Source organism: Crinia signifera, chromosome 5, assembly GCF_055691185.1.
Source record: "Crinia signifera chromosome 5, ASM5569118v1, whole genome shotgun sequence".
NCBI lineage: Eukaryota > Metazoa > Chordata > Amphibia > Anura > Myobatrachidae > Crinia > Crinia signifera.
In genome coordinates, this window is record NC_139221.1 from 271,388,091 (window position 1) to 271,409,542 (window position 21,452).

A 21,452-nucleotide genomic window follows, 5' to 3' on the forward strand; every position below is an offset into this window, starting at 1 on the left:
GCCAGTCCTGGTTCCCAAAATATGGGGGACAAAATGAATAGGGGTCCCCCGTATTTTGTGAACCAGTACCAAGCCCAAAAATCCAGCAGCGTAATGTCACAGCCGGGGGACACTTATTATATAAGGTCCCGCGGCCAAAGCATTAACACCTACTGACCAGTCAGCCTGGGAAGGTGTCCTGGGGAAGGGGAGACCCCCCCAATGAAGGGACCGGGACTTGGAGAACCACATGCGGCCCATTAATGGGCTTGCTGGGACACTCCCAATAGTTACATAAAAACACACACAGCAGAAAAATAAAACGTTAATACACTCAGAGGCCTTTCATCCAAATACTTACCTACCTTGACACGTAGGTAGGTCTACCTCCATCCATCGGATGGTCCTGAAGAAATCCAGGGGGTACCTGTAGAAGCAATCCATACTTACAAGGGTCCTCCGGTGAAGATCTAGTCCTCTTCTGTCCATGTAGGCATCCAGGGACTTGGCAAAAAATCAAACCGGCACACGCGAAACCCACGGACTAAGGAAGGAAACGCACAATGAGTTTGTTTACATCATGCTGCTTCTCCTCCCAAATATAGCTATTGGCCGCCTAGCGACTCCTGATTGGCTGCTAGGCGGCCAATAGAGGTATTCGGGAGGAGGAGCCGCCGGATGTAAACAAAAATCTTGCGTCTCCTCCTGTCAGTCCGTGGGTATCAGGTTTTTTTCGGTTTGTTATTTTGCCAAGTCCCCTGGATTCCTCATGCAACCAAGAGGACTTGATCTACGCCGGAGGACCCTGGTAAGTATAATTTTCTTCCACAATTACCCTATGGATTTCTTCAGAACCAGCTGATGGACAGACGGAGGTAGACCTACCTAAGGGGTCAAGGCAGTTAGGTATATGTATGAAAGGGCTCTGAGTGTAATAAAGTTTTATTGTTCTGGTGTCAGTGTGTTTATTTTACTATTTGTTCCAGCGGACCCTTTAAAGTCCCACTTGCTGGGACTTGTGGAACTCCAAGTCCCTGCATGCGGGGGAGGCTTGCTGGGACTCATAGTTAGACAGCGATATATAATAGTTTATTCGGTACTTGTTTCCTAGCACGGCGCCACCGATTTTGATTGTGACCATGCGTCGATCGCATGCCAACCAAATCGCATGCGATGCGATCGACGTGATTTTGCATTGATTTTAATGTGAAATGCCCCAAAACACCCCATTTTTATAGCAACCCCCCCTGATGTTTGAAATGGCCCCCAATTTTAACGCCACCCCGCTATAGACGCCAGCCCGAATCGTGGCGGGCGCAGCGAGCCCGCGACGGGCGGCGGTACGCGTCCTCAGACCTTTTCATACCCCTACTATCCACGTCGGCGTGGAGTTGAGAATAGAAAGTGTGGCGAGCCCGAAGCGTGGCGAGCGCACGCGGATACCTTCACCTCGCGGGGCTCGCTGCGCTCGCCACGCTTCGGGCTCGGTGGCTCGCTGCGCTCGCCACACTTTCTATTCTCCACGCCGACGTGGATAGTAGGGGTATGAAAAGGTCAGAGGACGCGTACCGCGGCCCCTCGCGGGCTCGCTGCGCTCGCCACGCTTCGGGTTGGCGTCAATAGCGGGGTGGCGTTTAAAATTGGGGGGCCATTAACCATGCTTTTTACACATATTCAATGTTAAATGGGCCATATTGGCCCATTTAACATTGTCACCTATGTGAAATCGGGTTGATAGCATCGACCTGATTTTCAATTTAACATTGTTCCCTATGGGGAAATCGCGTTGATCGCGTCGGTCGCATCGCGGCCCCTTATTAGGGGCCGCGATGGACGCGATCACTTTTACCGGCAATTGAGCCAGTTAAAGACAGAAAATCGGGTCCATCGCGTCCATCACATGCCTTAAGTACCTTAACTTAAGGCATGCGATGTACCACGACGGGCGCCGTGCTAGGAAACAAGTACCGTTTATTCTTTCTTTTACACTACAATCAACCCAGTACCCACAGCCCAGGGGTATCATGGACAGCCCCAGGCTTCAGCTTGGGCAGGTAAGTTCTGGAGGGTATATTGAACACAACAGAAAAAAGTGACAGAATGATATATGGCGCTATGCTGCCCTGATGTTACAACTTACAAAAAGTGTCACCAACACTTAAACAATCATACCAACAGAAAAAGATGTAAAGCTGATATACATTTAGGCGCAATAATACTTAGAATAACCCGTGGGGTGTAGTCCTCTTTTTGTTGAGGGTGTCTCTTTTCAGTTATGTTGGAATCCAAACCATTTATATCCGTTGCCGTACAGGTGTTCGTGATGATCAAAAAAGTAAACAAAGGCAAATATAAGTTTTGTAATGTGTACAATGTGTAAATTATAAAGTTTCTTTCAAACAGGTGTGTAGAATATTGTGTGCGTACCAAACTCACGTTTGTCTACGCTGGTGAACACTCATAAAGGTATCTTTTGGTGATATTTTTGAAGCAGAGGATTTTTTGCTTGAAGCAGAAGGTATTTCCTCTTTCAGATGTGCTCAAAATAAACAAAAGTGCAACATGTGTAGAATTGACATGAACTAGATATGGAGTTTATTGTTTGAAATTATATGTGAGGAGCTAAATTTAGCATACCTCACTCACCAAAAAGTGAAGAATAATAAACATATAAAGGTTTCTTTGAAAAGTGGGCGTACCCCAACTCACGGTATTCAGATGTTTTTCAAACTCATAAAGGTTTCTTTGTCCTTTCAGCTTGTCAAAAAGGGAGGTCACCCGGTTTATCTCAGAAGGAAGTATGATAGACCGAGTATTAGAATTTACCACAGTTGAATAATATATAATGATTATAAACCCATTAGAGGCAATTGTATGGGGTGGGCGTACCCTAACTCACACTTGTGTGCTGGGTAGTCCACTCATAAAGGTTTCTTTGTCCCTTTGGAGCCTGGGATTTTCATACACTTTCCTATTCACCGGAGCTCATCCAGGGTATATATAAAGAGAGAATATATGCCCAAATGTAGATGTTGTTTCTATTATACACCAATTTAGAAGATAGGCCAAAAATAATGGCGTACCTTACTCACCACTTAAGGTGGCTTCACCAAGCCTGTAGCGGTTTCTTTAAGGTTTTCCAATGATACATCCCAATAGACGTTTTTTATAAAAGTACGAAAAAAACTTTAATCCAATGAAGACCAAAGAGACCCAGCAGGGGCTCAATATACAATAAAAACAAGTCCAAAAAATGCAAACACCACAAATGGCGTAAAAAATACAATTTAAAAACAGAGTAGAATCCAATACATACATCCAGGGGGTGATGGCTGTTCACTCCTCTCCAGTAGCATCAACGCGTTTCGGTCATGGACCTTTCTCAAGATGTGCTGGAGTGGAGTGAGAAGCCAGTATTTATCTGATGAACAGCCAATCAGTACTTTACAGGAAGTGATGTCAGTAAATATATTGATACAATTTAAAATGGTCTTTTTACAACGAAACCATAAATATAATATCATATGAATGCATAAAATAGTCCTGCATTAGGACCCAAATGAAAATTCCATACACAACCATGTATATATTTTAAAATAAACAAGAGTTGGAGTCCGTTGCCATGGGAACATGGTCAGCTTCCGTCAACAAATATATAATGTGGAGTCTTAAATGCTTCTATAACTACGTTTGGAGGTTGAGGGGGATGGCGCAATATCAGCGCTTATTTCTGCAGTTCAGAGAAACCTTGTATATGTGGCAGATGAGATGTCATTTGTAAATCTTTCCGTCTACCCGGAAGCGCGCGCTGCGGTGGTGACACGCACGCTGCCGGAAGTTCTCCCGTCTGATAGGATGTAGATGGAACGCATGACGCGTATCAATGTCCTGTTAAGCCGGAATAGACCAGGAAGTCATGTTTTAGTGGACGGATAACGCTGTGAACCGCAAACAGCGGAAGTCCTATGCTTTGGAGGACATGAAGCTTGTGTTATCTCCATGGCAACGGACGTCCACATCCTAGAACAGAATAAAACAAAACTGTATTAACAGAATTATAACTTTCTATATATATATAGTTGATTAGGGGATGCTGCAGAATTTTATATATAAAGATAAACAATATTAAATAATGTTTAAAAAACAATAATACTCAAGTGTATCGAGCCCAGTGGTTACAAGAACCACTTGAGCTCGAAATCACTATTGAGCCCATTTGGCATAAGTGTGTTGCAGTTGTAAATTAGGTTCATTTCTGCTTTGGCCAGGGATGTTGCACAGTCTGGTTGTCTTAAACTGCCTTTAACCAATCTGAGACCTCCAAAATCAATTATCTCATTGGTAGAGCTTTGATGAACCTGTTTAAAATGCAGTGCCAAGGCATGGGTTTCCAGACCCTTTTTAATATTCCTAAGATGTTCCCCTAGGCGAGTTTTAAGGGGTCTGGATGTCCTGCCGATGTAGTATTTATTGCAACTGCATTTAACCATATATACCACATTTTTGGAACTGCAGGATATAAAATCTTTCACTTTAATGTTGTACCCATTAATCAAAAAATCCTGTCTTTTGTTGCTGCCTAGGCTTTTTGTATTTTTACATGCAAGGCAGCTGCCACATCTGTAAAAGCCTTTAGATGTAATCCCTTTTATCTGGGTCTTATTACAGAAATTACCACCCACCAGATCGTTACGTAGATTGGGTGCTTTCCGATAGATATATTTAGGGCATTTAGGAACAACTTTCCCTAGAATGGGGTCTTTAAGGATTATGTTCCAATGCTTTTTAAAAATGTGTTCAATCTTTTTGTGTTCCATGGTATATGTAGTGATAAAAGCATATGCATATTCATTGTCAGTTTTTTCCCCTTTTTTATTGTTTTGCAATGGTGTTTGATTCTGTGCGGCCTGTTGGTGTACAGCCGACTGCATCCCTTTTTCTACTACATCCTCCTTATATCCACAAGCTATAAATTTATTCCTCATTTGACCCGCCTGTTCTGAGAAAACTTTGTCATCTTTACAATTTCTTCGTAGTCTTTTAAATTGCCCTGTCGGCACAGAATTGAGCCAATGGTCGTGATGGCAACTTGTGTACGGGATGTAGGTCCCAGAATCTGTGGGTTTCACATAGTTTTTAAATTTAAGGCAGCTGTTCTCAACATAAAGTGTGATATCTAGAAAATTGATTTCTGTCGTCTGAATGTCAAATGTGAGTTTGATATTCAAACTATTATCATTCAGTGTGTTACAAAATGTCTTGAGAGTGTCTTGGTCGCCCCTCCATACAAAAAAAATATCGTCTATATAACGTGCATAGGACACCAGATTCGCTCCGAGGGGATTATTTGCCCAGATGTTGTCGAGTTCCCATGCGCCCATGAATAAATTCGCATAACTCGGAGCGAATCTGGTGCCCATAGCAGTGCCTGTCTTCTGCAAAAAATATTCATCATTAAAAATAAAATAGTTATTCTGTAGGATAAATTGAATCCCATCTAAGATGAAGTTTTGGAGATCTTTAGATTTCTCAGATGTTTCAAGGAACCTTTTAACGCTTTGTACACCATCATTGTGATCAATGATGGTGTATAGCGAATTCACGTCAGCCGTGACCAGGATATAGTCATCCTTCCATTCCAGAGGGGATACCATTTTTAAAAAATCACCCGTGTCTTTGAGATGGGATTTGTTTAATAATACTAAAGGTTGTAAGTGGTGATCGATGAGCATGGATAGGTTAGCTGTAAGAGAGTCTACCCCTGATATTATGGGGCGACCTGGGGGATCTGTAAGTGTTTTATGCACTTTAGGAAGTATATATATATAATAGGAGTTAAAGGCTTCTCATTGATTAAAAATTGAGCTTCATTTTTAGTTAGTACTTCCTTTTCAATTCCCTTTTGAATTAAGGTTTTGAGTTTTGGTAACATGGAGGGGGTAGGGTCATTTCTTAACCTCTTGTAGGTTGCAGTATCGTTAAGTTGCCGCATAACTTCCTTTTCATACTTTACTGTGTCAAGGATAACAACCCCCCCCCCTTTGTCCGCAGGCTTTATAATAATCTCAGGATTATTTTTCAAAGATTTAATGGCCTCTTTTTCTTTTCTAGATAGATTGGAGTATTTTCTGTTAATCTCCATAGATTTCGCTTCCTCTAAAACCATGGCAGCAAATGTTTCAAGGAAGGGTCCTTTGCAATGTTGCGGATAGAATACTGATTTAGGTTTAAACTTTGTATTGCCTTCTTCTATTATTTGGGTTTCTTCTTCTTTAAAGAAAAACCGCTTTAACGTGAGCTTGCGAACGAAGCGTTGGACATCTATATACAAATTAAAGGGATCAGTGTGATTAGTAGGGGCATATTTCAGGCCTTTTTGAAGTAGGCTAGTTTCATCCACAGATAAAGTATATGAACTTAGATTAAAGATTTTTGTGACCATCAGTTTCTCACTGGGATTTTCCATTTGGACAGAGGGTATATCTTTTTCAGTTATCCTCCTTTTTTTGATGTTTTTGGATCGTTTTTGGGGTTTCTTTTTTCCTCCTCTTTTACCTCTATATGGTTTAATCATCTGTTTGTAGAATATAGGTGGCTTCTCTCTAAAAAAGGAGACTGTGACTTTTCGTATCTTTCCGGAGTATCAAAGTCATAGTCTTCTAGGGGGGAAAACCGGTTCCCTAGCGTAAATCTCTCTGGAGGGGTGTGTTTTTTCTCATTCCTTCTCCTATAGGGTTTAGGGGGTATTCTCCATTCTGGAGTCTTATTTGTCCTGTGGTACCTCCTATTTCTTTCCCCTGAATAGTCTCTCCGTCTGCCATAATTTTTAGGTGACGGAGATCTATAGTTTCTATTACGATTATATTGATTATAGTTAGTTTCCCTATGGTAATTTCTAGTGGGAACTTGGTTAGTGGAACCAAAAAGTTTCTTTTTGTCTAGTTTGGGATTATACGGGGCCCTTTCTTTTCTTATCGGTTGTGGGTTTTCAATTGTGGGCGATAGAGCACCTTCCTTGTCTCGTTTGAATTTTTTTACTTTTCTTTGGATCAAGGCCCTTTCAGTCTTTTTGACATTATATTCTATCGAGTTTTCAAGTTCTTTGAACCCTTCATTTTTAGAGTATGGCTGTGCTAAGGATTTATACATTTTTATGTCTCCCTCTATTTTGTTCAAATCCTGTTTTCTTTCATTGATAATGAGTTCCATAAGTTTTATCGAACAATTCTCGATGATGGAATCCCATTGTTCTACAAATTCTTTACTTGCTGACGAGAAAGTAGAGATTTTGTTAATTTTAAGGCCTTTGGGGATCAATTTGTGACTCAGATATTTCTCAAGTGTTACGATCTCCCACCAGACCTTACTTTCCCGTAAGAGCAAGGTTTCAAGTTTAGCCATAATGCCCTCTAAATCTTCATCAATTAATTCAATTTCCTCGGTATTATCCAAAAAAACTTTCTCCAAGTGAGATACTCTTTGTTCTCTAAATGAGAACATGATTTATAAGTGCTGCCTTATATCGTTCTGTCTTTGGTGAAGGAAATATTGAACACAACAGAAAAAAGTGACAGAATGATATATGGCGCTATGCTGCCCTGATGTTACAACTTACAAAAAGTGTCACCAACACTTAAACAATCATACCAACAGAAAAAGATGTAAAGCTGATATACATTTAGGCGCAATAATACTTACAATAACCCGTGGGGTGTAGTCCTCTTTTTGTTGAGGGTGTCTCTTTTCAGTTATGTTGGAATCCAAACCATTTATATCCGTTGCCGTACAGGTGTTCGTGATGATCAAAAAAGTAAACAAAGGCAAATATAAGTTTTGTAATGTGTACAATGTGTAAATTATAAAGTTTCTTTCAAACAGGTGTGTAGAATATTGTGTGCGTACCAAACTCACGTTTGTCTACGCTGGTGAACACTCATAAAGGTATCTTTTGGTGATATTTTTGAAGCAGAGGATTTTTTGCTTGAAGCAGAAGGTATTTCCTCTTTCAGATGTGCTCAAAATAAACAAAAGTGCAACATGTGTAGAATTGACATGAACTAGATATGGAGTTTATTGTTTGAAATTATATGTGAGGAGCTAAATTTAGCATACCTCACTCACCAAAAAGTGAAGAATAATAAACATATAAAGGTTTCTTTGAAAAGTGGGCGTACCCCAACTCACGGTATTCAGATGTTTTTCAAACTCATAAAGGTTTCTTTGTCCTTTCAGCTTGTCAAAAAGGGAGGTCACCCGGTTTATCTCAGAGGGAAGTATGATAGACCGAGTATTAGAATTTACCACAGTTGAATAATATATAATGATTATAAACCCATTAGAGGCAATTGTATGGGGTGGGCGTACCCTAACTCACACTTGTGTGCTGGGTAGTCCACTCATAAAGGTTTCTTTGTCCCTTTGGAGCCTGGGATTTTCATACACTTTCCTATTCACCGGAGCTCATCCAGGGTATATATAAAGAGAGAATATATGCCCAAATGTAGATGTTGTTTCTATTATACACCAATTTAGAAGATAGGCCAAAAATAATGGCGTACCTTACTCACCACTTAAGGTGGCTTCACCAAGCCTGTAGCGGTTTCTTTAAGGTTTTCCAATGATACATCCCAATAGACGTTTTTTATAAAAGTCTAAAAGTATAAAAGGACAAATAAGACTCCAGAATGGAGAATACCCCCTAAACCCTATAGGAGAAGGAATGAGAAAAAACACACCCCTCCAGAGAGATTTACGCTAGGGAACCGGTTTTCCCCCCTAGAAGACTATGACTTTGATACTCCGGAAAGATACGAAAAGTCACAGTCTCCTTTTTTAGAGAGAAGCCACCTATATTCTACAAACAGATGATTAAACCATATAGAGGTAAAAGAGGAGGAAAAAAGAAACCCCAAAAACGATCCAAAAACATCAAAAAAAGGAGGATAACTGAAAAAGATATACCCTCTGTCCAAATGGAAAATCCCAGTGAGAAACTGATGGTCACAAAAATCTTTAATCTAAGTTCATATACTTTATCTGTGGATGAAACTAGCCTACTTCAAAAAGGCCTGAAATATGCCCCTACTAATCACACTGATCCCTTTAATTTGTATATAGATGTCCTACGCTTCGTTCGCAAGCTCACGTTAAAGCGGTTTTTCTTTAAAGAAGAAGAAACCCAAATAATAGAAGAAGGCAATACAAAGTTTAAACCTAAATCAGTATTCTATCCGCAACATTGCAAAGGACCCTTCCTTGAAACATTTGCTGCCATGGTTTTAGAGGAAGCGAAATCTATGGAGATTAACAGAAAATACTCCAATCTATCTAGAAAAGAAAAAGAGGCCATTAAATCTTTGAAAAATAATCCTGAGATTATTATAAAGCCTGCGGACAAAGGGGGGGGGGTTGTTATCCTTGACACAGTAAAGTATGAAAAGGAAGTTATGCGGCAACTTAACGATACTGCAACCTACAAGAGGTTAAGAAATGACCCTACCCCCTCCATGTTACCAAAACTCAAAACCTTAATTCAAAAGGGAATTGAAAAGGAAGTACTAACTAAAAATGAAGCTCAATTTTTAATCAATGAGAAGCCTTTAACTCCTATTATATATATACTTCCTAAAGTGCATAAAACACTTACAGATCCCCCAGGTCGCCCCATAATATCAGGGGTAGACTCTCTTACAGCTAACCTATCCATGCTCATCGATCACCACTTACAACCTTTAGTATTATTAAACAAATCCCATCTCAAAGACACGGGTGATTTTTTAAAAATGGTATCCCCTCTGGAATGGAAGGATGACTATATCCTGTTCACGGCTGACGTGAATTCGCTATACACCATCATTGATCACAATGATGGTGTACAAAGCGTTAAAAGGTTCCTTGAAACATCTGAGAAATCTAAAGATCTCCAAAACTTCATCTTAGATGGGATTCAATTTATCCTACAGAATAACTATTTTATTTTTAATAATGAATATTTTTTGCAGAAGACAGGCACTGCTATGGGCACCAGATTCGCTCCGAGTTATGCGAATTTATTCATGGGCGCATGGGAACTCGACAACATCTGGGCAAATAATCCCCTCGGAGCGAATCTGGTGTCCTATGCACGTTATATAGACAATATTTTTTTTGTATGGAGGGGCGACCAAGACACTCTCAAGACATTTTGTAACACACTGAATGATAATAGTTTGAATATCAAACTCACATTTGACATTCAGACGACAGAAATCAATTTTCTAGATATCACACTTTATGTTGAGAACAGCTGCCTTAAATTTAAAAACTATGTGAAACCCACAGATTCTGGGACCTACATCCCGTACACAAGTTGCCATCACGACCATTGGCTCAATTCTGTGCCGACAGGGCAATTTAAAAGACTATGAAGAAATTGTAAAGATGACAAAGTTTTCTCAGAACAGGCGGGTCAAATGAGGAATAAATTTATAGCTTGTGGATATAAGGAGGATGTAGTAGAAAAAGGGATGCAGTCGGCTGTACACCAACAGGCCGCACAGAATCAAACACCATTGCAAAACAATAAAAAAGGGGAAAAAACTGACAATGAATATGCATATGCTTTTATCACTACATATACCATGGAACACAAAAAGATAGAACACATTTTTAAAAAGCATTGGAACATAATCCTTAAAGACCCCATTCTAGGGAAAGTTGTTCCTAAATGCCCTAAATATATCTATCGGAAAGCACCCAATCTACGTAACGATCTGGTGGGTGGTAATTTCTGTAATAAGACCCAGATAAAAGGGATTACATCTAAAGGCTTTTACAGATGTGGCAGCTGCCTTGCATGTAAAAATACAAAAAGCCTAGGCAGCAACAAAAGACAGGATTTTTTGATTAATGGGTACAACATTAAAGTGAAAGATTTTATATCCTGCAGTTCCAAAAATGTGGTATATATGGTTAAATGCAGTTGCAATAAATACTACATCGGCAGGACATCCAGACCCCTTAAAACTCGCCTAGGGGAACATCTTAGGAATATTAAAAAGGGTCTGGAAACCCATGCCTTGGCACTGCATTTTAAACAGGTTCATCAAAGCTCTACCAATGAGATAATTGATTTTGGAGGTCTCAGATTGGTTAAAGGCAGTTTAAGACAACCAGACTGTGCAACATCCCTGGCCAAAGCAGAAATGAACCTAATTTACAACTGCAACACACTTATGCCAAATGGGCTCAATAGTGATTTCGAGCTCAAGTGGTTCTTGTAACCACTGGGCTCGATACACTTGAGTATTATTGTTTTTTAAACATTATTTAATATTGTTTATCTTTATATATAAAATTCTGCAGCATCCCCTAATCAACTATATATATAGAAAGTTATAATTCTGTTAATACAGTTTTGTTTTATTCTGTTCTAGGATGTGGACGTCCGTTGCCATGGAGATAACACAAGCTTCATGTCCTCCAAAGCATAGGACTTCCGCTGTTTGCGGTTCACAGCGTTATCCGTCCACTAAAACATGACTTCCTGGTCTATTCCGGCTTAACAGGACATTGATACGCGTCATGCGTTCCATCTACATCCTATCAGACGGGAGAACTTCCGGCAGCGTGCGTGTCACCACCGCAGCGCGCGCTTCCGGGTAGACGGAAAGATTTACAAATGACATCTCATCTGCCACATATACAAGGTTTCTCTGAACTGCAGAAATAAGCGCTGATATTGCGCCATCCCCCTCAACCTCCAAACGTAGTTATAGAAGCATTTAAGACTCCACATTATATATTTGTTGACGGAAGCTGACCATGTTCCCATGGCAACGGACTCCAACTCTTGTTTATTTTAAAATATATACATGGTTGTGTATGGAATTTTCATTTGGGTCCTAATGCAGGACTATTTTATGCATTCATATGATATTATATTTATGGTTTCGTTGTAAAAAGACCATTTTAAATTGTATCAATATATTTACTGACATCACTTCCTGTAAAGTACTGATTGGCTGTTCATCAGATAAATACTGGCTTCTCACTCCACTCCAGCACATCTTGAGAAAGGTCCATGACCGAAACGCGTTGATGCTACTGGAGAGGAGTGAACAGCCATCACCCCCTGGATGTATGTATTGGATTCTACTCTGTTTTTAAATTGTATTTTTTACGCCATTTGTGGTGTTTGCATTTTTTGGACTTGTTTTTATTGTATATTGAGCCCCTGCTGGGTCTCTTTGGTCTTCATTGGATTAAAGTTTTTTTCGTACTTTTATAAAAAACGTCTATTGGGATGTATCATTGGAAAACCTTAAAGAAACCGCTACAGGCTTGGTGAAGCCACCTTAAGTGGTGAGTAAGGTACGCCATTATTTTTGGCCTATCTTCTAAATTGGTGTATAATAGAAACAACATCTACATTTGGGCATATATTCTCTCTTTATATATACCCTGGATGAGCTCCGGTGAATAGGAAAGTGTATGAAAATCCCAGGCTCCAAAGGGACAAAGAAACCTTTATGAGTGGACTACCCAGCACACAAGTGTGAGTTAGGGTACGCCCACCCCATACAATTGCCTCTAATGGGTTTATAATCATTATATATTATTCAACTGTGGTAAATTCTAATACTCGGTCTATCATACTTCCCTCTGAGATAAACCGGGTGACCTCCCTTTTTGACAAGCTGAAAGGACAAAGAAACCTTTATGAGTTTGAAAAACATCTGAATACCGTGAGTTGGGGTACGCCCACTTTTCAAAGAAACCTTTATATGTTTATTATTCTTCACTTTTTGGTGAGTGAGGTATGCTAAATTTAGCTCCTCACATATAATTTCAAACAATAAACTCCATATCTAGTTCATGTCAATTCTACACATGTTGCACTTTTGTTTATTTTGAGCACATCTGAAAGAGGAAATACCTTCTGCTTCAAGCAAAAAATCCTCTGCTTCAAAAATATCACCAAAAGATACCTTTATGAGTGTTCACCAGCGTAGACAAACGTGAGTTTGGTACGCACACAATATTCTACACACCTGTTTGAAAGAAACTTTATAATTTACACATTGTACACATTACAAAACTTATATTTGCCTTTGTTTACTTTTTTGATCATCACGAACACCTGTACGGCAACGGATATAAATGGTTTGGATTCCAACATAACTGAAAAGAGACACCCTCAACAAAAAGAGGACTACACCCCACGGGTTATTCTAAGTATTATTGCGCCTAAATGTATATCAGCTTTACATCTTTTTCTGTTGGTATAAGTTCTGGAGGGTGTCCCCACTTCCCCAGGACCCCTGCCCAGTCTGACCGGTCAGGGGGTAAGACCCCTGCCCAGTCTGACCGGTCAGGGGGTAAGACCCCTGCCCAGTCTGACCGGTCAGGGGGTAATGCTTTGGCTGCGGGACATTATATAATAAGTGTCCACGGCTGTGGCATTACCCTGCTGGCTGGTTGGGCCTGGTGCTGGTTCTTAAAATATGGGGGGCCCCTACTCGTTTTGTCCCCTGTATTTTGGGAACAGGACTGGCCCTTGGGCCTGGTGCTGGTTTTAAAAAATACAGGGAACCCCTACACTACATCAGGCATGTCCAAACTGTGGCCCTTCAGCTGTTATGAGACTACACATCCCAGCATGCCTTGCCATAGTTTTAGCATTCCCTAATAGCAAAACTGTGGCAAGGCATGATGGGATTTGTAGTTTCACAACAGCTTGAGGGCCATAGTTTGGACATGCCTGCCCTACATGGTTTGTTTCCTGATTTTTTTTTTAAACCAGGACCGGCTCTTTGAGCCTGGGGCTGTTAACGGCCGTGGGCGGGGGGACCCCACACAGTTTTTTTAAAGTTATTTATTTTTTTTTATATTTTTTTTTACACTGCAGCCTGCACAAATCCGACTGATCTGTACTGGCTGCCGAACTTTTATTTAAAATACGAATTCGTATCGGCAAAAATATGAATCCATATTACATCGGAAAATAGGAATCATTCAAATATGACTGCTTCGTAAATTTGTATACGGCTATACCAGTCGTATGCATTCGTATTCAGAATACGAATATGAAAATTCATATTCTAATAAAATTTCCCCCACAGTTCAGTGCAAACCAGTATTTTGTTCTAGAAATATTTCAGAAGCTGATTGTCTTGTATTTTGGGGGTTATTCTGGTGTGTTCAGATCCTCCATGCGCACGCACGGAGGTCCAATGTTGATTGGCTGTGCATGCACATGTGCATGCCCCAGGTGAGTGCAGCCACGGCGAACAGAGTGTTAATCGGGCGCACGCACCCAAGACTGTGGGCGGCAGGCCGGGGGGTCTGGCCATGGGACTGTCCAGCGTTTCATGGGCGTTGCCATGAAAATGCTGGGAGTTCCCATGGAAATTGGCCAGTGACTTGGGTGCGGGGAGGCAGGCAGCTCACATCATAGGATGTCAGCTGCCCGCCCAGTTCCTGTCGAGTGTGCATGCAAATCTAAGTAAACTGCAAGTCACTTAGATATGTGTGCACCTTCCACATCATTCGATGGGTGGTGACCATTGAATGATGTGGGTGTTTCCCCTTAGACTGCGAATGGATGTTTATGTTAAACATCCATTTGCAGCGGTGTGGGTGAAGCCGGCGTGTGTGTGTGTGTGGGGGGGGGACGACGACAGGGGACATCCAAGTACTAGTGAATATGGGAGCCTATTTATGAAATACAATTTGCAAGAGATCTCCAAAATCAGATAATCTACCTTCTTTCTTTTTTTTCTGGGGGGTGGGGGGGGGGTTTGACACACAACATCTAAGGATCCACAGTATCTGCAAGTATCTGCCACAGTCCCCAGGGGTGAATTTAGGGGTCGGACCGCTCCTAGGCACAAGATTATTACCCCCCAACCTATTTAAACATATTCATTACACGAGTACACAAGTACTTCTGTGTCTGGAAGACAGGCGATTGTACTGGCTGGGGGTTAGGTGGTGGGCAGTGGATGTGGGCAGTTAGCTGATTGGGGAGGGAAGCGGGGCATGGTGACAGGCACTGGGATGGTGGGGGCCACTGGGTTGGGGATCGAGGATGGTTGGTTATATTCGGGGCACAGGGCTGGGGATTGTTGGTTAGATGGGGGGCACTGGGCTGGGGGGTATTTGGTTAGATGGGGGCACTGGGCTGGATACGGGGCATGGTTGGTTAGACCACAGCCTCTGCCAGAGGAAGCACACTTTAAAAAAAACTTCAGGAGGGTGCAGGGGGATGTCTGCTGGGCTCTGGGGCCCCCGAAACCTCATAGCAGTGGCATCCCCTGCACTGCCACTGGTGGTGACGATTAGAAGTCTCACAGCAGCCTGCCATTCCACCCTTAATAGGTGCCACTCCTAGGCCTCATGGGCTCAGTGACAAATCCAGCCCTGACAGTCCCTCCATTCCCAATCCAAAAAGTTAAACTGTAAAATGTACTATGCTCATTCTAGAGCTTGACCGTGGGTCATGCATGTACGGTCAAACAAGTCCAAACAAATAGAATGGAAAATCGATGGTTGTCACTTGGCTTCTGGCCACACTTATCTACTTTGTAGTCCTCCTCTCTGAGAGAATACCAGAGAGGAGTTGCAGCACTTTACTTTGGGGGCTGGACTGTTATGTTATGAGACCCCACCCCCAATACTTGAGAGTTGGGGTGTAATTATCACCTCACCTCTACTGCAGTTGATGATAAATATGCCCCTAGAGTACTACAGAAACAAGTGTTGCAATACTACCAACTTATACTACCTACTTTTAAAGTCCTGGGGGCAGTAGAGTACCAATGGGAAATGGGAATGATATGGGTAGCCTAAGGCTAAGACTAGCTATGTGACTTCTCTCAAAACCTTCCTGTACATTTCAATCAAATGGAACCTGATTACTTTTGGTGCTCAAATGACCATGTGCATAAATAACTGAGGCCACTTACACCGTGCTGCGAAGGCCGTGGGGAGAAAAAGGATGCTGGTGACGTCAGCGGTCCTCCCTTCCAAAGGCCGGGGAATGTCTGCATTTTCTGGGAAACTTATGCTTCCAAACACCCAGCGCCTGTCCATCACCTTGCGATCGGCCAACGAAGGCTAGCCTTGGCATGTTCCATTCACAAGGGGACCCCTTGCATCCGCACATCGTACCATGTGCATACACAGTGTTTCTACAATCGGCAGGACTGTGAATTCGCTGCCCTACGAAGAGGCCCAACACCTCCTCCCTGCTAGTTAGGAGACTGTATCAGGGAAGCAAGACTTATGTTTTTATTTTTCCATTTTAGTCATCTCCTATGTAGGAGAATCTTTGCCAATTTCCCTCCACCGGCTATTAATAAAACTAGCTGCAAGCCATTTAAACATAACTGCTGGTCCGTGCCTCTGTTTTCTGTGTGCCTGCTGTCATGTGCCCCATCTACCTCAGGAGATGGCGACCCCATTGGGCTTTGTCCCTGTTCCTCACATTTTATAATTTACAAGTTATTTACAGCAAAATCTTTTTTGACTTCTCCATAGCGTATGTTCCTAACATACGAATTTTATGCAACAAATTTCTAATTAATGACAATAAATGCTGCCAAAATGATTTTTCCCTGCAATGGCACAGTCTATTTTATAGAAGATGATGATTCAGCAGATTCTTACGAAGTTTTACCTGTACAGCTTTTACACTATATTCTTACTGTAATATAATTACTCACCAACGTACTACTCAATTGACGAAGCAGAAACGGAACCGAGAATATACCTTATTACATTACATAGATTTTATTCCAATGGAAAACATTGCATTATATAAAGTTCTATACATTTTATTTTATGTATGGAATATTTTAGTCTCAATCCCTGCAGTGACAGGCTACAAATTAATGTCAATGTTTCAGTGCCCAAAGGCAAGAAAGAAATTCCTTGCCCACAGTCATGTACTGTGTATCTAGCTTCAAACTTCCAACCTGACTCCTTCCTTCTAAGTTACTGTCACTGCTGTAAATCGATCATCAATTCATCACTCAGCACAGACCCCAAAATGTCTTCTTCTTTTACTAGGGTAAAGACTGAACTCGGAATAGTTAAGTGTCAGGAAATTCTTCCTATGGACCTTTTAAAACTATCACCCACATTAATGGCCATTATGCAGGATTTACTGTATCCTTTATGGGATACGGTCACTAGGTCGACAAGAGGAAGGTCAACATGCATTGGGTCGAGCACTGAAGGTCAACATGCATCAAGGTTGACACACCTGAAGGTCAACATGGGGTTAGGTCAACACATACATGGTCCACACATCATAAGACACAAGCCACAGTGGGTGCTGGGAGAATCTGATGGTATTCCTCCGAGACGGCAAGATTGTGTTGCCCACTAGGACCAAATTCAAGATTCTATTACACTTTGGAGCTTGGTGCGTATAGATTTGTCCATCAACCATTGATGATTAAAAACTAGATGGTCTTTGTCATCAAGTAGTTTTACAATTGATGGCAGACATCCAGATGATTTCCTGTCATTGATGGTAACCATAGGCCTGATGTGTGGATTATTAGGTTGACAATGTCTAGGTTGACAGTCAATAGGTCAACCATTATTGGTTGACAGGCAATAGGTCGACACATGAAAAAGGTCTATATGGATAAAAGGTCGACATGAGCAAAAGGCCAAAATTTATTTAACGAGAAACATTGGTCGCACATCCTTGCAACATCGACCCTCTGAGCAAGTCTGCTCCATGTTTGATGGTGGTGGCAGCTGTTTGCTCTGGACAGGGAGGTGCTAAGACCCAAACGACTGAGTCTGAATTGTTCCCAATGTGAGACAGGCAAGGGGCAGGAGCAGAGGAATACCTAGTGTTTGATGGGCGTACTTATAAAAATGCTGGTAGTTCCCCTGCAGATGCAGATATGCCAGCTCGGGGTTGGTGGCTGACCTCACATGACATCAGCGCCTGCCCCCTTTTTGGTGATCTGCCGCCAGAATAAAAGTCAGTTTAGACTGACGTTTATTACCGAAGGAGAGCAAAATTATTTAATGGTGTGCGACCATCGAATGATTTCTCTCCCATTCGGCCACATGCAAGGGGATGTGTTAGGGAACATATCCCCTCGCATGCTAGCGACGGGATTCAGGTGCCGGTTGGTGGGGGGGGGAGGTTCAACTGATGCGACGGGAAACGTTTACCTGTTTGCTAGGCTGCCAACATAGGCGGCCTAGTGAACAGGTCTGAATCAGGCCCATTATACGCCTGCTGATTACATAGTAGTTAAGGCTGAATAAAGACTTGCGTCCATCGAGTTCAACCTTTAGCGAGTATGATCTATTAGCTTCATCCCTTGTTATACATAGTGTATTCTAATATCTTTAAAGACAGATTATGATTATTGTTTGTAACCCTGGATGTTTTTAACCAATAGATTTTTTTCCAACCTTATTTTAAACATCTTTATTGTGTCTGCCGACTACACACTTTATTTGTGTAGTCGGCAGATTGTATTGTATTTATTGTGTCTGCCGACTACACACTTTATTTATTGTGTCTGTGATTACACACTTAGCCAACAGGTCCGCTGATTGGAAAAGTTTATGTACACAATAATCTTGTGCGTACACACTTAACAATCGTCCATCCGATATGTCTGGCAGCAAAGCCACTGAAATATACCTGTGTACTCGTGATATCCTATTCAATGGATTCTACTGTCAACCTATTGTGTGGTCTTCAGGCGACAACCAGGAAGTCTCATAGACCTTCGAGCCTATCTCTGGGAAGTGAGTATGGCAGCTGTGCCAGACATGTATAATGAGCAGAAAGCATATTTTACAATTGACATCACTTCCTTCTGAGTGACATATATTTTTTACTAAACACAGAAAGAACAGCAATCTTGTAATGGAAATACTGTGGTATTCCCTAATAGAAAGGGTGGCTAGCAATGGGGACAGAGGGGCATTTGTCTTCTAGGTTCTTCTGTGCATGGGGCTAGTTGTTTGTACAGTGCAGGGGTATGATTTGGATGTGCCCCTCACTATTCCCCCATGCCTCATGAGCTTTGTCATGGAGGAGGTGAGGGTTATTCGCCCCCTCCCGCCCCCCCACCTCGCATCCCCTCTTCACCACCACCTCCGCTCAAAGCAGAAGACTGGTAGATGTGTCCACTTTCGAGCTTGTGCGTGCGAGGCCCATTCTTGGAGCACTTGTTGTTTGTTGCTTGTCTCCATTATCTTATTTTCCTTCATATAATGAGATGTTTATTTGTTTTAGTTTTATAAAATGTCTGCACTTTCTTTTTTTGTGAATGCTACTGCTTGACCCTCTAAACCAAACCATGGTAAATGACCAATGTACCATAGGATTATATGGAAATGAGCTTGTTTACTATGGTAATCCTGTGTCCTTTTGAATGTTAATCTCCTTGTTGTCTGGAATGGAAAAAGCAGTTCAGTAAAAGGGTAACAGTCTCAATTAAAAACCTAGTATGATGATTTTTGTTACTTTCTTTCATTGTCGTCATTTAAACTGCCCCATCTGCAGTGGTAGATTTATGTCGGTTTCTCGGCTTAAACCATGGAGACTGCTATATAGTAGAAATAAAGTGTATTTTGTAGACGTATAACAATGTCACATAGATCTTCACTGTTGGAGAAGTATTTAAAATTACACCTAATTAAATGTTAAAGGAAACCACAGTCTGACAGTAACTGTGTGAGGATTATCACTAAATTGCAGTGTTATTTTCCTCTAATCTATCACTGAAGTCATCAGAACAATACTGCCTCTGTTGGACATAGTTAAATCCCCGCTTTTTTTCAGAGCTGGTTATTTTTTTCACAGAGAGAATTCACACATTGCAAGAGAAATAATGAAACCTTTCCCCCTCCTTTTATATCCATATTCATAAGTTAAAATTAGTTTATTGAAATACTAATTGGGGACTGATTTGACTTGCAACATTTGAATGCTGCTTTATTTTGTATAGCTCATTCTTTTACTGTTTTAGTGTGCTAGCATAGTTATCATAGATCGGTATTAATGTAAATGCATAGCTCTCAACTGTCCTGCCTGGCACTGCTCTGCTGACCAAAACAGAGGTGAAAAGACACTGTGCACATGCGTACAGCATGTATTCTTGGAGACAAAGGGGCTGGGGGCATGGCCAGCAGCACACAGAGCGCTGGTCATGCCCCCACACCGGCAATAAATGGGGGTAAGTCCTCACTGGAGTATCATGGTTTACAGGCCTTGGCCCTTGACCACTAGCTCGCGCTCGGTGCCTTCTGTTGTGTTACAAAGGTTGGGCGGTATGTAAATGGGACATATAATCAATATATAAGTACGATCGGGACTAGCTCTACCATTAAGAAGCCTTGGTAGGATATGGGGGTCTCCCCCATGTCTGACTATCACAAAAATAGTGCAACAGTGTTGGTGCTGGGCTCTGTAATAGTGATTTCCCTTATCCAATATGTTCGGGCCCATAAGTATTTTATTTCATACTTTCCTGGTCCCCCGGCGGTGTCTTGATGTTCCCCCGATGTCCACGGTGTCCCCTGGCATCCATGGCGGCCTTCGGAATCCTCTTCGGTGGCATCTCCGGTCCCGGGGGTACACTGGGGACCAGGGATGCCACTGAAGAGGGTTCTGATGGCCTCCGTGGACACCAGGGGACGAGGTAAGTATGAAAAAAGAGACGGGGGGGGAGACTAAAATAAATAAATAAAAAATATTCTGAAAAACTATGGTTTACAGAATATTTAGGTTTTTTTTTAAATATATGGATAAGGGAGACTCACCCTGTATCTATTTAAGCTAATACCCCTTTCACATCGCACTTTTTAAACGGTATATTGCCATTTTTTTTCCATTTTAAAACGTTTAAGGCTGCAATGTGAAAGTGCCAGAGTTGATTTACCGGTTAAAGTTAACCGGTATTTCAACACGTTTAAAAAGCAGAGTCCTACATGTTTTAAAGCCATTTTTGGCAGTTTGAACAGCTCTATTTCAATGGCTTTAAACGTGTCCCTTGGGGGTTAAATGGGTTGAATGTTTGAATGGTATTAAATGATTTTTAAAACGGTTTTCACCTGCAATGTGAAAGGTCTCAAGGCTCAGACCCGTTTTAAAGTCCAATTTAAGAATACCGTGTCATTACCCATTTCTGCAATGTGAAAGCAATATAAGTGAAATCATTTATTTTACCCTTCATTAATTCTTCTTGCCTTTAATGTATATTATTGATCTACTGCATGAAATATAACTTACGTTGGTAATCGTCATGATATTGATTGTTATTATGTTGATCTTATGCTGATTATTAAAATTTCCAGTGCAAAATGTCCAAAAGTGTTAAACACGTCATGAAGCAGGAAGCATGGCAGAGACAGTCCAACAAATATAAACTATTGTATGTGCTTATTTTAAACCCTGAGTTCCCTTTCTTAAGATTTAATAAAATATGAAGCATCAATAATGG